This window comes from Poecilia reticulata, chromosome 2 (genome assembly GCF_904066995.2).
Source record: "Poecilia reticulata chromosome 2, P_reticulata-male-v2, whole genome shotgun sequence".
NCBI lineage: Eukaryota > Metazoa > Chordata > Actinopteri > Cyprinodontiformes > Poeciliidae > Poecilia > Poecilia reticulata.
Genome location: NC_088831.1, coordinates 38360742 through 38378460, shown reverse-complemented (window position 1 = coordinate 38378460; position 17719 = coordinate 38360742). Strand labels below are relative to the sequence as shown.

General features: G+C 37.1%; 1 long non-coding RNA gene across 1 annotated transcript in view; it reads right to left on the bottom strand.

Moving 5' to 3' along the window:
• Positions 1 to 1889: 1889 nt before the first annotated feature.
• The window catches only part of LOC145550846 (uncharacterized), a 99203-nt gene continuing 83373 nt past the window's right edge, over positions 1890 to 17719 (bottom strand). The window contains exon 3 of the long non-coding RNA XR_014086629.1: positions 1890 to 3789. This is a non-coding gene — a long non-coding RNA (uncharacterized LOC145550846). The remainder of the gene's footprint in view (positions 3790 to 17719) is intronic.

The window sequence follows — 17719 nt, the reverse complement described above, 5'->3', positions numbered from 1 at the left end:
GGAAACTCGGAAAATATTGTAAGAAACATAGATGATTATACCCAGATAGAACATGCATCTTACTCCTATACAAAAAAAAACAGGACTATGTTATTGCTAAGATTTCAAATCTATTCTGAGGAAACTTACGATGATAGTTTTCAAAAGTTTTGTGTTAGTACCACTTGTTCCTGTGAAAATATCAGAATGTAAACACATAAAACCTGAATAGATTTACTTCTTTCTTTTTTTTACAATACAGTCAATCTGAATCTAACAACCCTGCCTTGAATAAATGAGGTGATTGGTGAAAAATGACTAAGTCTTACAAAAAGATGGAGTATGTTTTGAAATTGATTGATAAAACAGCTCCCTACTATATTGTCTAGAGATGTCTTGCTTCATTTGTCTAGAAAAATACAGACATTATCACTTCCTTTCGTGTAATGCTCCAGGTTTGTTATTGCGAGCTACTGCACAAAAACTCCACAATAAGGGCATTTTGTCTTTGTCACCGATGAGAGGTGATAGCTTCCATATTTGTTGTTCCCTGTTTTCAAAAGCAGATGAAGGGGAATAAAAACAAGCAAAGAAAGATGCTCATGAGACAAGCCAGGCTGTGAGCAATCCATAATATTCAGTGTATCTTCACACTTTGATTTCACCACAGACTGAATGTGCTGTTCCACTGACTGTCACTTTCAGGACTTTTGTGCTATCAGAAAATGCTAAAATGCTAAAAAAAAAAAAGACTTTTAGAGATTGTTTCCTGCAGCACACATGAAATCTACGAGGTGCTGCTTATTTATGCACCACTGCACTCAACTGGGCAAACAGGTCAAAACTGTTCCAATTACGGCAGCCTTGTGCTTACAATTAGCATGTCTGATTGGGCATGTCTTATGAAATTAGTTACAGGGAATACAACCAAGACAACTGAAGCTGTATTACCTTTTATGCTTCTGCCAATTTAATACAAGAATAGATTTCAAGCTGAACAAGCACTGACATGCCTAATAGATTAATTATTTTTTGTTTCTGCGTCATCTTAGTATATTCAAATAGGCTAGGTTACAGTAGTATTGGCAGGGATGCTAATGCATTAATTCAGTTGTAATTCGTTCAATTACAATTGAAACCAGATATTTATAAGCAGTGCATAAGATGTCAAATGGCTTTTTGGCCGGGAACACACCAGATGACGTTCACAGTCAGATGGGAAAGACCGAGGTCCACACACTTTACCTATGTGGCTGTGCCTGATGCTGGATCACAGATTACAGGATGTTACAGACAAAGTAAAGCCAACTGAGCACATCAAGGTTTCATGAAAACTCTTGCGCGGTTGACAGTCTAAAGGAACAAAAATATAAGTGCGATGGTGGCAATAAAAGATATTCTCAGACTTTGGACAAGCTGTTTCTGTTACACTCCCACATATATAGAAGCAGAGATGAAGCTGAATATGATTTAGATAAATTCAGCTGTATTCTTTGTTCCACTCCTGCTGATAGTTGGAACATGTATGTGAGGTTATGTGTTTGTCTGTGGGTTTTAGAATGATTGTACTGTAGAAATGTCAGTTCGTTAAATTAAGTCTCATTGCCTTTCTTTGAAACATGGAAGTAAGGATTCTCATTATTTCTTGTATTTTAGTCTTGAATGTCCAAGTGTTTCTCTGTTGTTTTTTATTTGTTCAACACGTTGCATTGTGTTATGGTATTTAGTTGTGTGAGAGCTGGTATGATGCTTTATGCTCTTTTGCTTTTCTGTACATAATATTGCTTAGTTACAAAGAAATAAATAGTCAGTTCAGAGCTGATGTCATGTTCCATTCTCTTTTCTTTATTGGCTGTCTGAAACAGACATAGCAGCAGGGTCAGTGTTCAGTTCACACAACCTGACTGCTTCCAGATCAGCCTCGAAAAGTCAAACATGTTTGTTTGACTGCAAAAGAGGTCAGGTCAGTTTAGCTCCCCGTCAAAGTCCGGTTTTCACCCCATCTCATAGTAGCTAGTGCAGACTGACACAGACGTTTCCCGACTGACAATCAGAGATAAAATCAGGTAAAAAAAAAATTGTATAGTGTCTCTCCAGCTTGACAATCCCTGTAGGAATTATCTTGATGTGAGACAGAAGCTTATTTCTCCTCGGCAGGTCACCAAGTCTATATTAACTGCTATTTTTATTTGATCGGTTGTAACCATGTGCTTATGCCGGTAAGATTGGTAATTCATAAGAATCAACGCTGGAAAGTCACACATACATTCCAATTGATCCCACTTCTCAAATAGTGCTTCAAGTTCAGTTTATTATTTATATTACTTTAATATGTTTTCTACCTAAGGAACCAGATTCCAGTGACACATTGACCTTTGACATTCACTTCTTCTGGACGAGCACATAGCAACAGTAGCATAATTGCCTATGTGGTGTTGTTAACTTTGCAACAATCCCTTATGCTGAGCATACATTAGTGGCAGTGGAGAGGAAAAACACTCATTTAATAGGAAGAAACCTTCAGAAGAACCTGACTCAGTACGAGTTGCCATCTGCCACAACCAACTGGGTGTTGCCCCTGTTAAATATGGTAGGTCATCTAAAATGTTAGGTGCTTGTTTCTCCTTTAACAAACCCAGAAACCTTTATAAATGACTAATTGAAATTAAATTAAATTCTACTTAAAAAGTGAAAACAAGTTGTACCAGAAACATGGTCATCTTTGCCCTGCAGGCCTGTGAAAACCCTGTGGGGTGAGAGCAGAGGAGAGGACCCAGGACTCTTGATTCTTAAGAGAGATGTTGAAAAGAGGAGCATATTATATTGTGTAAGATTACAGTCATTTAATGAAATTGTAAATTACTTTTAGGTTTATGTATTCATGTCCTCACCAGAGTTACCGATGAATACGGAGGGCTCTGTGTGCACTGCTTGGGCCCATGGTGAAGAACATTTTTGGGAAAGAAGTTTATGTGTTGTGAGGGGATTTTATTATTAGTGACCTTTGGTTTTCAAAAAAGACACCGATAAACTTTATTTAGTGTGTGTACACAGTCCTCGGTGCTTTCAGATATTTTAAGTGGACAGCACAAATATTTGGGACAGCCTTAGCATTTTAAACCTCCATAAACTATGGATACACAGAAACCCAGTTCTTTCTGTCCAGAAACTGGACAGTGCTTTAATAGAAATGAAGAGGAGCAAGCTATTTAACTGAAATAATAATTTTCCAGTTCTGTTATTTTTCTGCTCTTACTGATGATTTATTTAAGAGTTTTATGTTTCCCTGTGACTCTGCGTTGTGAGTATAAAGAAGGTTACTCTAATGGAATTATAAAAGCATAAAAATGGGCTATTGGGAACAAATAAAACACTTGAAGATCATTTATTCATTTTGTCTATAGAAGGATGATAGTTTGCACACACACACCTTCAGGGTCCCATAGTTGTTTCAGGAAGAGGTTCACAAAAAAAGCCCTTACAGCAAATGATTTTAACTTCCCTGTCACAGGAATGTATGACCCAATATATGGTGTCAATATGGCCAAAAATGGATTAAATAAATAAAATTTTATTTTTTAGTTAAACTTCCTGATTTTGTAAATGTACCAGGAAAAATACAAGAATGAAATAGCAAGAATTACGGAACCATTTTTCAAGTCATACAGGGGGAAAAAAAGATTAAAAATTATTCATGATGCAGAAAAATAAATCCTAATTATCCACTTATCTGTCCATTTCCTGTTCCTGTTTTTCTCAGTATAAAGAATGAATGAGAAATTACGTTTTCTGTGGATAGGTCCCCGGCCTCTATCAACATAAACAACACAGGACAGAGAGACAAGTATGTAAAACTCACCCGTAGGGTAAATTCAGACTCATCAGTTCAATTAACCTTTTTGTGTGGATATTATAGAAACAGGAAACAAAAAGACCTGTGCAGCGAAAATTCATATATAGCGGCAGTTTTTAGCCAGTCCATGCCACCCTGCATATTAATGAACCAAGATGAAACAAAATCACACTTTGTTCCTCTGATATAATCCATCCATCCATCCATCCATCCATTTTCTTTCACCCTTGTCCCTCAGTGGGGTCGGGAGGGTTGCTGGTGCCTATCTCCAGCTAGCTTGCCGGGCGAGAGGCGGGGTACACCCTGGACAAGTCACCAGTCTGTCGCAGGGCAACACAGAGACACACAGGACACACAACCATGCACACACACACTCACACCTAGGGACAATTTAGACAGACCAATTAACCTGAGAGTCATGTTTTTGGACTGTGGGAGGAAACCGGAGTACCCGGAGAAAACCCACGCATGCACAGGGAGAACATGCAAACTCCATGCAGAAAGACCGGGGCTGATTGAACCCAGAACCTTCTTGCTGCATGGCAACAGCTCTACCAACCGCGCCACTGTGCAGCCCTAATATAATCTTTCTATTGAAAAAAAAAAAACGGTTGGTCACATCCTCACTTACGTAAATATGACACAGCAAACACATCTGCAGCAGTGGCCAGAGCCTTGTCATACTGTATTATTGTGATTTTAATTATAAAGTTTTATTTCTGATTAAATTTCTATTTAATCAGAAATATATATGTTATTTATGTGTCTATATCTATTTTCCCAAATCAGATTTGTAAAATTTTCCATAAATATATTTGATCTTATCACAGCGCCAAACCTCTTCTCTGTTTTAAGATGTGTAGTTTCTAGCTTTCTGTGCTGAAACCAAGACATCTTATTTTGTTTGTCTACAGTGTGAGTCACCCTGCCAACCCTGCCATTTTTATTTTCTTGATATTTTAAACACAGCTCACTGCGAGTAAGACACATAATTTGATGTCATCTACAGATGAGTTTTAAGCAAAACAAAAAGTTAACATTTAAAGCAGCACTCATGTTGTGCCCTGGTAAGTCTGGATACAAAAATAATTATATCAAAACAGCTAAGTGGACTATAAGAGCTGGCGATGCATAACCCAATTATTTTCTATCAGAACATTTTCAAATATTTAGAAACAGAGAACATTTTTGAAAAAGAAGCTAGATCTTTTAGAGACTAAAAGCACTGTTATACTTTTTGTAGATGATGTCAAGAGTGTTTGAGGCTCATATTTCATCTTCCAAAATTCTGCCTGTTTACATACAATTTGTCTGCAAAAAAGATTTTAGGCATTGCTTTTGTACAAACATGTGGTTTTTGCATCATGTACCTAGTGGGCAATACTTTCTAAGTCTATGAGGTATATGAGCCCTGATTATAACTCTTCTGAGTTGAATGACAAATTGAAAAATAAACTGCATTAAATAGACATCCAGATTTGATCACTTTTTGACTAAATTCTCAGTTAACAACATTAAGATGTCTTTTTCTTTGCAGATATTTAAATGACCCAATTATGTGAATGATTGCTGCATTGAGATCAGGAATATTTGCAATCTTGCAAATTTTGGGATCAATACTTAATTGTATTTGCCTCTATTGAGTTTTCATTTCTAGCCAAAGCTATACCAGCATTTTTGGATGGACGGATGGAGCAAATCCATTTCTCATTGGTTGATCAGCCCCTTTTAATGACTCCTGCCCCACAGGAGGGTCTCACAGCTCAGACCCAATGTTAAAATCAGAAAGGAGGGTTGCCTGCTCAGGTTAGAGAGGACTTGTGAACTTTATCTGATCCAAAAACTGGAACCAGTCAGCCATTGGGCCAGTGCCAGAACCAACAACCTCACTGACCTTTTAGCTCTTCCAAAAAGTTGTTTGTGCCAAATATTTTCCTGTTTGCCATGCCAAGAGTAAAAGGGTGTTTAAATATGCACATATACCAAGATCCAGAAAGATTAGAAAGTCATGATACGACTTATACCTTTTCCCCTCTATTCTTGGATTAGTGTTAAAGATTAGAATCTGAATAAAGTTGTAATACCCATTCCTTGGGGCTTCTGACAAACATTTTTATAAATTTTAGGCTTAAACATTTACATCCTGGTCATAGTTTGTTCATTAATTAGTGCTACTTTTCTTTGTTAGTCATTTCATGTTGTGAATTAGTTTTGTTTTAAATAATCATTAGTGAGTAAATATTGGCTGATTTATAATCATTCTTTATTCTGTCAATTGGTGGTTTGTTTTAAATCTTATAATCTCTAAATTGCTGATTGTGCATTGATTCTAAATAAGTCTTAATTCTCAGGAATATGCAGAAATCCACTGAATGAATATTGATATCCATCCCACTGGAAAACTGGAAACTTTATAAGGTTTGACACTCTTGCCAACCATCGGTTTTGGTGAATATCCCAAACGAGGACTGACAGGTTGTGTACTTGTGTCATTTTCTGCCTGGATGGTTTGAAGACAAGAGAGGACACATTTATCATGGTCATCTCACACAGAAGTGTTTGACATTTTAAGGTGTGTTGTGCAGCAAAAGTTTCTCATTACCGCTCTCTTAACGTCTTTATCCCGGAGGATAACTTTGTCCCAACACGAACTGATCTTCCACTCTGCCCTGCACAGTGCACTCAACCGTGGCAGCCAATCAAAAGTACAGATGGGATTTGTCACCTTGTGCAAACAATCCTGTAAAAATATTCTGAACATTGCATCATAACCAGATTAGTTACTGAGTGTTGTTTTCCTAGGACCAGCTTGTGTTAACTACAGTGACATTGTTTCTCAGTAGGGAGGAATCAATTGGTTACATATGCTATATGGAAAGCAGAGGAGACTGATGAACAACTGAATGCCTTCTAGACATAGAAGAAACTGGTTACTTGTATTTTCTGCCAAAGTCTATAGTAAAAATAAAAACAAAATCATGGTTGCTTATTTAATGTCTCGGTGAAGGAACTGAATCCTGCAGTTTAACTTGACCAAGTTTCTACAGTTAAATTATTTCAATCTGGAGAGACTCAGACGGAGAAAGAAAGCAATTAAAAGAGCTTAATGACAAAATGAACATAAAAATAACCAAAGTCCTTTGGTGTTCAGGCCCTGGCCAGGGACGTCGAGCTGGACTTCGATAAGTTCGATGAACATTCCTGATGCAGCATAGGAATGTAGACCCCCCAGGGCCTGTACTGGTGGCGGCGGTCGGAGGAGAATGAGGCCTGAGAGCCGTGAGCTGAAGGTGGAGATGGGGCGGAGGTGGGTTGAGAAAGAGTAAAACCACCATGATGCTCAATATGCATTTAAAACACCCCAATGGAAATATTGCCCAGGCTAGACTTTAATTTGGTTGTATTTCTTCAAGTTTTAATACAATTCAACCCCACATTTGAGCAAAAATGGCCAGTGGAACTGTTTTTCAAAGATAAATATGCAGTGTTGGATTTGGGTTTTTTAATAAAACAGACACATTTGACCTAATGTATCAACACCGGTACAGCGGCAAAATGGATGTATGATCATTTCCGCGCTCATTTTATCAGTGTGAACAGAGCACAAAATATGCAGAAATGCCACACTGGACCTGGGATTATGTGCAAGTTTATATTGGTGATGACCTGATGTGCTGTGCAAAAAAAAAAAAAGACAATCAAGCTGTGTTGACATTTGTCTAACCTTATTATCTCAAAATGATACGCTCCACAACATTTCAGATTATAAGGTTATTGTGAGTTTTATTAGGTTTTTTCTTCATCAATTTACTTTGAAGAGTAGCTTTTAAAATAGAAAACGTTTTCAGAAAATTGTGACTGAGCTCAAGGTTGGATTTTTATTGTGTTTGATAAACTACTGACCATTTGTGCAGAATCTTTTTATAGACCACATACCATTACTTGCTTTTAAAGAGATTTAAACAGTTTATGCCACAGAACTGCATATAATTACTCCCAAGAGGTGAGTTCCTAAGAGGGAACAGATTTGATAGTGACTATTAAATCCATCTGTAATAGAGTTATGCCAAAATCTAGGACCACAAACCAACAGGAATAAAATTCAAAATGAGTGTCCATTAAACTGGGAGTTTTGAAGTTCTGAAGAGCTTTAACTTGGGCATGTACCAATGTAAAAGTGGACCTGCATTGTGTTACTAGAGAGACGTCTGAACCAGATTTTTGTAACTCTTGCTTATTTGGCAGTGCTTTTGTTTGGATTAGGTGGAGGAATATCCAAAAAGTGTGTGTCATATGGCCTGTGCCAACTAGAGTCGGGTTTCATTTTAAGCTCTGTAGTGTGATGAACTAATGACTCTGAAGGCTGTCAGACAGGGACAGGACAGCAAGTCTAATTATTTTATGGTGCCAGTAATCCTTCACCGGGTCATCTTAAAATTTGAAAGTAATCTCCCTTATTTATTTTTCTTCCGTTCATTCATGGCACAAATCATATGGCCACTGACACTATAAATAGTTTGCTGGTCCCTTAAAATATTCTTGGCTGATGGTGCTTGAACTCAGTTAAAGAAACTGCAGCAACAAGCCTTGAAACTGTAACTAGTAAAGTATATGCTTAACTGATGCTTTTCTAGTACTTTATCATATTGTTGCATTCATTTGCATTTTACTGACATATCCATTAAACTTTTGGGTGATTTTTTTTTTTTACTACATGTTAGTTAATTGTTGTTTTTTTTAAACTAGATTATTGTTATCCTGTGTGCTTTGACTGTTTTGCAACTGGTTGCAGAGCGCCATGTGCTCTCTTGCTGCGAAACAAGTTTAACTACAGCTATAAATAGAGTGACCTAAACCACATTGAAAATTGTTAAAAAAAAATGTCAATTGCAAATCCAATTTTAAACTTGTCTCTATCTTTCCAACTTATTTGAAAAAGAATAAATCAGTTTTAACAAGCTGGAGAAAGTGAGAATAAAAAAATGTAATTACTTCCTCATTAAAGCAAGAAAAATCACAATTTACAGTGTTCTTACTGTGATTTCTCACACTGACAAAATCAGGTAAAGAATACATTTCAGTACGCCTCCACAATTATTCTCAGTGAAAACAGATTGCAGAAAATTTTTACTATATTATATTTGTTTGACAATATTTTGTCCTTTGTTTCCCTGTTTCACCTTTAAACACATTTAAGGAACTTATGCTCCACTGGGGGTGCTTCAGGTCTTCTGACCACTTTCTGCTTCAGATCACAACTGCAAAACTCACCTGAGAAACTTGTCATTCTCCATCGGAGTTCACTGCTGCGCCACAACAACACCAACAGGAAACTATGCAACCTAACAGAGTAAACAGATCTTTCACTCACCCTCACTTATCTGTTCACTGACTAGTTCAGCCATCTTTAGATCAACAATAATTTCCTAAACTTATTTGTTTTCAATGTAGCCACAAGCAGATGAGTCTCAGCTGTCAGAGACTGAGGCTGAACTGCTGAGTAAGGTCACTGGCTTCAAAGAAACACTAAAACATTGAGTAAGCTTGGTAAGTTTTTCTCTCAACCCTTATATTTCATTCATTTAAACTCCCTAACATGAAGGAAAAAATCAGTAAACAGTAAACTCAGATGTATCAGGAGTCCTGTTTTGCTTAAAACATTCTTTCCTATTCATGAGCAAAGGAAAAAAAAATTTCATATCTGTTTCATAAATGCGATAATAAAAGGTTTTTGAATTTTGATTTCTCTTGTTGATGGAGGAATCTGGTGTTAAAGTGCCTCAGTGAGCACCTGAACAATCCCATATTCCCCTCTTATTCACAGACAGGCTAGTAAACCAAGTCATGTGAAAGGTGTTTATTAAACAGACGGTCATTTCCAGTTATTCAACACTTATTCAGATAGACAAATGTTCAGGGACTATCTAACTCGACAATCTGTCAGGGTCACACTTCAAAATGTCAAAGCAGACATTTAGCAGATTGTCCCAGTGAGTGAATTCCTGCGGACCCAGAGTGTCTCACTGAAGGTGACCTTCGAAAAAGTCATTTTTATTCAGACACTCAGAACGTGGAAGGATTTCTTTGCTGTTAGGATGCAGTTTGCAGGTACATTTAAATAAATTAGAATGTCATTGTTTTATTCAAGTTTCTCAGTTCAGTGAATGAGACTCATTCGTTACGTCGATTCATTACAGAGAGTGATATTTTTGAAGTGTTCGTTTTATCGTCAATATGGTGGTTATGGTTTACAGCTAATGAAACCCCAAAGTTCAGTTTCTCAAAAACACAAGTAATTGAGAAACACAGAATAACTTATAATGACATCCATACAAATAATTAACAGTAATTAACTGAAGCTGGCCATTTACAGAGTACTGCATCCAAGGTTATAAGTGGAAAATGTGTTTTTTAGAAATAGTAGCACAAGCAAGAGGAGTAACCATAGCCTTGAGGGGATTGTGAAGCAAAGACAGTTCAAGAGTTTAGGGGAGATTTTCCTGAAACTGTAACTCATGATAAGCCACTCCTAACCAAAGACAACAACAGAAGTAACTTGTAGGACTTATGTGGGCTAAGAGGAAAAAAAAACTGCACTTTTGGTCAGAGGTAAAGCAATAAAGTCTATTTTAATTTGGTCCCAGAGTCTTGAGTGGAGAGCCGTAGTGGGAACTTTCTACAGTTAGAGATGGTTTGAGGAGCCACGCTGTCTGCTTAACCAGATCATGACAACATGAACATGTCCAGACCCCCAACACTTTGCTTCTTAATCTGCTCACATTGTGCTCAACCTCAGCCCACGTGGAGCTGCCACCGACTGATGGTCTCCATGCCACACTGCGCTGATGCAGTACTTTATGCGAAAGAAGCCCTGACGAAGTTTCAAGTGCATACTCAATACTTTGTTTTTGACTTATTATGAAGTAAGACTGGTCTAATTTATAATGCACCAAAATGTATACGAGAAACCTTTGAAATTAAAATCTGTAAATTAGTCTCTGAGCTTAGTTCAGAACTGTCATTAGCAAGTCACAATCACTTAAAGAAAAGCATGAAATATGTCACTGTGTGTAAAATGAATCAATAATTTAACTGAATACATAAATACATGAATTAACTATTCAATGATTTTCTGATTCAATGAACCACTGTATTAATCTAAATGTTCTAGAATGTTACACATAGCTTTCTTCATGCAAAAGAAAAACCTTTACAACCCTTTAGACCTATTGAGGGTAAAATTCAGTCAAGCTAAAATTATGTTGATAAGGATCGTATCCATCGAAATTCTGAGAAATTATAAATGTCAGAACTTCGGAGGCATGCAGTGCACAAGGTCTTGGTAATGATCAATGAGCAGCTCTAAAGAAAAGAAACCTTCACACTGAGATCTTGGCAGATGGGTGCTATGAATAGAAGGGAAAATATCATACCTAACAGGTGAATCAGATCAAAAAGGATAGAAAGAGTCCTTGCCCTCATCAGCCAGTTTCCATGACTATGGAATTTTTCACTCAGGTAAAGCACAATAAATTACCACATCAGGCTTAGCCAGAAGTTTTAGGATTCTCATGTCCTGTGCTGTCAGTTTGATTCTTTCTTCTTCTTTTTGCTTCTTTAAAAATGAGGCAGCTGAATGATATCTTCCCAAAATGATTCCCAGAGACTAGATGGCCATCATTTAGAAAGAGCTCAAATGAAGTGAACAGATTCAGCTTAAATTAAAAAAAAAATTGCCCTTTATTTTACTTTTGGTCATTTCAGTTGCTCAAATTCTCAAGGAGACATCAGTAAAGGAAAAAACTGCAATGTAAATGTAATAAACTGATTTTCTAATATGAAAAACTAATTATGACAAATTTATAACCCTTAATTTTTTATGTAGGCTTTTTTTTATTTTTACTGAATGTGGATAGTTAAGAAATGGAAGCAAAGGGATAAATAAAATTGTGCAAGATTTTGTTTTTAATTGTATAAGCTTTTAAAGGGAGGATGTGTCATTTCCCTTCCACTTTACAATTATTATTAATACTACTTTGTGTTGGCCTATCACATAAAATCAATTGAGCAAAAACACAAGTATTTCATATGTTTTATCTTTCATGGATTAGTTTCTAATTCTGCCACCAAAACCATATTTTACACTTTACAATACGAATACAAACCTGATGTTTGTTTTAAATGGCAGCAAAAGTAAAGCCCCAAAACCGAATTGACATTAATTGAACTTTTTTTTTTTGTTGTTTCTCATGTCTTTTAGAAGGGCAACAAAACCTCAGAAGTGTCGGTGTTAGAGAATAAGTCACACTTCTGTGGTTAAGACTAATGGCATTTTACCTGGAGCTTTCATGGGCAGCTAAACTGGCAGTGCTGAAGGACTGCAATGAATGGAAGAATGTGAGGAGAATGACTGTTCAGTGACCGAGGAAAATTCCTTTGTCAAAGGCACCTTAATTTTTATGCAAGCAAATTTTTTTCTTGGTCTTCTTCTTAGCTGTTGCCATGGTAAAGAGGTGCCTATTAGGAGTCCAATTTCTGTGCATCAAGATATAAAAGATGACATATGAGCTTATCCATGCATGCACATTCCCAGTTGGTCTGTGAGTTAAAGGAACTAAACGCTGAATCTTTTTAAATGATCTTTAATGCTGCTTTCAGATTTGTACGCATACACATTTTTATTTTAATTGCGACATTAAATATATAATGGTTAAAATTAAATTAATCAGATAAATTACTAGATTTCTTAAAAAACTGCAAATGAACTAAAAACTGTTGTTTTTGCTAATAACAGACTCATAACAGGACAGATTACGATATGAATAACTGCGATGTTATGAGTGGCTCAGCAGTTATTGATGAAAAATGCTGTAACTATGTCTGGTTGTTGCAGCAGGGTTGATGTTCAGGCACCAGTTTCAGGCAAGCTTCAACAACTTCAAGAATTTTTCCTCCACACAGAAGACTCATAACATGTTTTCAATGCAAAAATGGAATAATTTATGTTCTCTGTTTTTGCTAGACAGACTTGTGACACACATGATGATCTTCCGAGCTGATGAGTCCTGAAACAGCTCCAGATGGGTTATGTACTGAGCCTTCAGCACAACACTGAACATAAAGATAGAGAGACTGATTAGAAACCAAATTCCAATCAATCTCCCAAGGCAATCTTCCCTGAACTGGTGCCTCACATCTCCCCCCTTTTAGCTGAGCAACAACCACACACCACCAACAACTGTATGTTTAATGCAGAGCTAAAAGCACTGCTACGTCTCCCTCCTGATGTCCTTCAGAAGCTCATCTCACTTCAACACGATGTGAGGAAACAAAGAATTACAAACAGGGACTGTATTCAAGTCTCGTTTATGGAAATGAAAGCTTAACTTAAATCCATTGTAATCCTTCAGCTTTGATTGATAACAGGCTTTTTAAAACTTATTATGCTGCAGCTCCCTGTTGATACAACAAAGCGTGTTTGTCTTATGCAAAGCCATGTCAATAACTCCCACCGCAGATTGGCCCTTTTGAGGCGCGGTTCAGGTCAGAAGATTGCATACAGACGTTAATGTTCTGTTCACTTTGAATGGTTTATTTGAACCATTCTTTTTGTAGAGTAGAAGGATTAGACAACATTAAACTGTAATGGGATTTTTAAAACAATACTTGGGTGAACAGGTTTGATTTTGTGGCAGATGTTCTCTTGTCCACACAGAATAAAAATTATACATTCAAGCTCCAGTGCAGTAAATACACACACCCTCATTAATATTTGGTCAAAGGTCCCTTAGCAAATTGCATGGTCACAGGCTTTTTGTAGCAGTCAACAAGCTTCTGCTATTTTGGTCTGACTATTTGACCTCTCTTCTTATAGGAAATGATACAGCTCATTAAATTCATTGGTTTTCTGGAATATGGAACATAGCTTACAATTTTCAGTGAAGTTGAGGTCACGAATTTCCAAAAGCTTAATGTTAGCTAATACGAGTACTGATGTGTGTTTCACATCTTGGCCCAACTGAAACGAGTGTTCAAAGGCTTTTCTCTGTTGATCTGAGATGAAGGTGAAGGATTTGGAGGTAGTCCTCCTTCTACGTGATTCCATCTAATCTTGTACCATGCACCAGTTCCCCACAGACCAAAACAGTCCCACATCATGGTGGAGCCATTACTTTTAAAAATTAGGAATGACCATCACTCCAAAAATACAGAAAAGCTTTAATAAGGTCAAAAATAGGACGTGTTCAATTTTTGACCTTATTAAAACTTGTCTATATTTTTGGAGTAGTGATTATTCTTATTTGTTTGAGTTCTTCAGAACTGGAAACCCTTTTACTTTTTTTCATTTTTAGCTTTGAAAGCCTCGCCTTAACTCCTGCAAACATTCTTTTTGTTGTGGTCATACACCCAAATCCTTTGTCTTTGACCTGGGAACGTTTAGTCTGGTACAAATTGCTTAAATTTGACCTGTCCATTTTTGTAGCTAGAAATTACAATCAAGCTTCAAGTTGTATTTGGAGCAGTGATTTATTTCATGGCTGGTGCTATCTCAATCCATGGGGATATAAAAACCATTTCACCGTGGGCAGTAAAAGTGGTGTTACTTGAGCCCTGATGGTTCCAGGGTTGTTCTTAAACATCCAAATAATTTTTCTTTAACTCAGAACAATGATCTCTCATGTATAACCTCTGGTTTTAAAAATAAACAGTGAATATCTCTGTAAGGTTTTCGATTGGCCTTCACTAAACTCCAATAGAAAAAAAAAATCCCTACACATGCACAAACTCCATGCAGAAAGACCCCATGTCAGGATTTGAATGCATGACCTTCTTGCACCAAAGGTAACTCTGTACTGTACTTTTGTTTTCAAATCAATCACAGTTTTTTTGTGTTGCAGTCAAAACCATGAAGGAAAAAAAAAAACACAAACACAAAAATGGTTTTCAAAAATGTATTAAAACCTGGCCATTAAAACCAGATTCATGCCCAATTTTTCTCCGGAACTGTAAATTGCTACAGCCTGTAGGCAGACCAGACTGCAGCCGCCTCATGATGCCAAAATTCCTTCACTCTACATGGGGTGAGACAGACGCAGTGTGAAACAAACGTGGTACCATGAATCACGCATCAGGCACAGCATGAGAGGCATGCCTGGCTCAAGATCAATTAAACCTCAAAGCAAACATCAGATTACATCTTTGTGACACTAGACACCTGCAAAAAAATAAAACTAAAATAACACAGTGATGGTGGCCATGATTTACAGTTGAATGGCACACTACGTTGTTTGACCGTCAAAACATCAAGTGAACATTGTTAAATGGCATAGTAAAGGAAAACATAAAGATATACTGTTCCACTTTATCGAGTCGCCACATATTCACAGCTTGAAGGCAACCTAAATGAGGTTCTCACCTGTAAATATCCCTCAGGAGTTTGATAGGAAAATGGACCACACATCAGGCTTATGAAGCATGACAGCAGAGTCATGATCCTGTACTTATGTATTTTCTTGATTCAGATAGCCTAAAACACCCCGAGGTAAAACTCTCCAAAACACAAACAGAGTAGTATACTCACTTTCCAACTTCCAGCAACTGCAATGGTGGTGTGCGTCTACTCAAAAATCACAGTAAATATAAACAACTCTTTTTATCAAAGAAACAATTAAATTGGGTGTTTATTGAATTTATTTATTTTTTGCATTTTCAGCAGGAAGAAGAAATATATATAATTTGTTTACAGTTCTGTGAAAACATTCTTTCACCCTTGCTACTTCAAGTCATATGTCAAGAACAAAGATACGTTTATAAAAATAACTTTCTGAACATGAAGTAGACTAAAAGATCTTGGAAAACAACACACCATACACAGCTCTAAAGACATTCAAGAACAGATCAGAGAAAAAGTCAGAAACATCTAGAGTCTGCATAGCCATTTCTTAAGCTCTGGGAGTCCAGCAAGCACACAGTTTGAGTCTTTGTCCTCAAAGGAAGAAAACATGGAGCAGCAGTGAGCCATCCCAGGAGTACCAGCCCAACCAAAATTACTTTAAAAAGTGTATCTAATGCACTGCAGGCCTCAGTTAAGATCAGTGTTCATAATTCAGCAATAAGAAAGAGACTGGTCGACAATAGACTCTGTGGGATTACTACTAAGCAAAAAAAAAAAAAGAAAAGAAAAGGAAAAGCACACAACAGCTTGTATTGAATTTACCAAAAAAAAAAAAAATTCATAAAACAAAAGTGGAGCTGTTTAGGAAGGTCAGCATCCAATTACATTTGGCATGAAACTAACACTGCACATCAGAAAAAAAGAGTATCAGTAAACTTGTTGTGTAGCCTGAGGGTTCTTTGTTAATTTCACAGACCTATTCCACTGAAAAAAACTCTGGTTTTTGAACTAGTTGAGTTCGGGTCCCTTCAAACTTTGGTGTTTTGTTAAAAGCCTATGTATTTTTATCCAGTTTGGAACCAACATACATCATTAACAATGGGAGTTGCACAACGCTGTAGGGGAGTGTATTAGCAAGACGGCAGAGCTGGCTAAGAGCTAGTTACTTTTTTAAATTTACATATCTTCCTTTAATCCACAAATGTTTTAGCCAATGCAATGGTCACTCTTATTGTACATAACAGAAAGACTGATGTCTTAAAATAACAGAGAATTTGATTATTTTGAAGGGTGACAGACTTACCAGGTGATAATGGAAATGATGTGAATGCTTTCGAGCGTAAAAGTCAGACCCCCCAAAAATCAGATGCTGTGTTTCCTCAAAAACCACTACAATATTTTGTTTCTTTGTTCAGTTGACCAACTTTTATCTCCAGATGTTGACTGGCCCAGAGGTGAAGACATCACAGTTTGTGCAAAAAAAAAAAATCAGTTATTCTGTGGTGCCTGACTTGAACCATTGTTCACGCTGTGGAGCTTCCTTTTATTCGTGGAAACTCACAACGCCGATTCAAAAGTACATTCAGGAACTGGAATGGGTTCTGAACCACGTTGGTGGGAAAGGCCTTTTAGAGAACTGGATGGCTTGCTAACGTCACCTGCTCTCTAGCAGAAAATCCAGATGTGAATGTCCAACAATCCATTCATGTTCACTTGGATAGTTTCGCGCATCAGCAGATCCGCCTCTGAATAACTAAAGAACAAGACAAAAATCAAATAGACATGCGGCCTAGTCAAAGTCCAGTCTTAAATTTGATTTGCTTTTATCTTCCTTTAGTGTGACATTAAAATTAGTTTAGCAATGTGATAACTTTGAGTGCTAAACAAAAACAGGGGAAATTTGCAACGGGGTAAATACACTTTACAGTCTACAAAGATTTCCAGAGGCACAGTGGGATTAATTAATGAGAATTGTGTTATTATCCAGTCATCATGATTTCAAAACTGCTTAATAACAAAAGAAATTTCCATTTTTATTGATTCTTCACACAACCAACTGTTAGGTGGTACAAAAATGGTTGTGAGCCTATAAATGTAAAGCAGTGAGGGCTTCTTTTACTCCCATCAAATCTACCTTTATTAAAATCAATAACCTCAACCACCTTTCAGATTCTGGATGATGGACAGCTTCACACACCGTTTGTGTGCCCAAAGCAAGCTGAAGGCGATATATTCTGCATGTGATGCGTCACTCCATGATGTTGGAAGCTGCATGGTGGCACAAATAATTCATGGACTCCCCTCTTCTGTCGGCGTACATGTAATGACTGGCTGGCAGTGAGCTCTCAGTCAGCTTTGGACAACGTTTTTTTGGTCTTCCTCCCATATTGTTCTGCTGCTGTGCGCCCCCCCCAGGGGACCAGTAGTTTGAAAAAAATCAGAGCCTTTGGCTTAGCTGGTCAAAAAGTTTTCTTCTTTTTATCTTTTTGAAC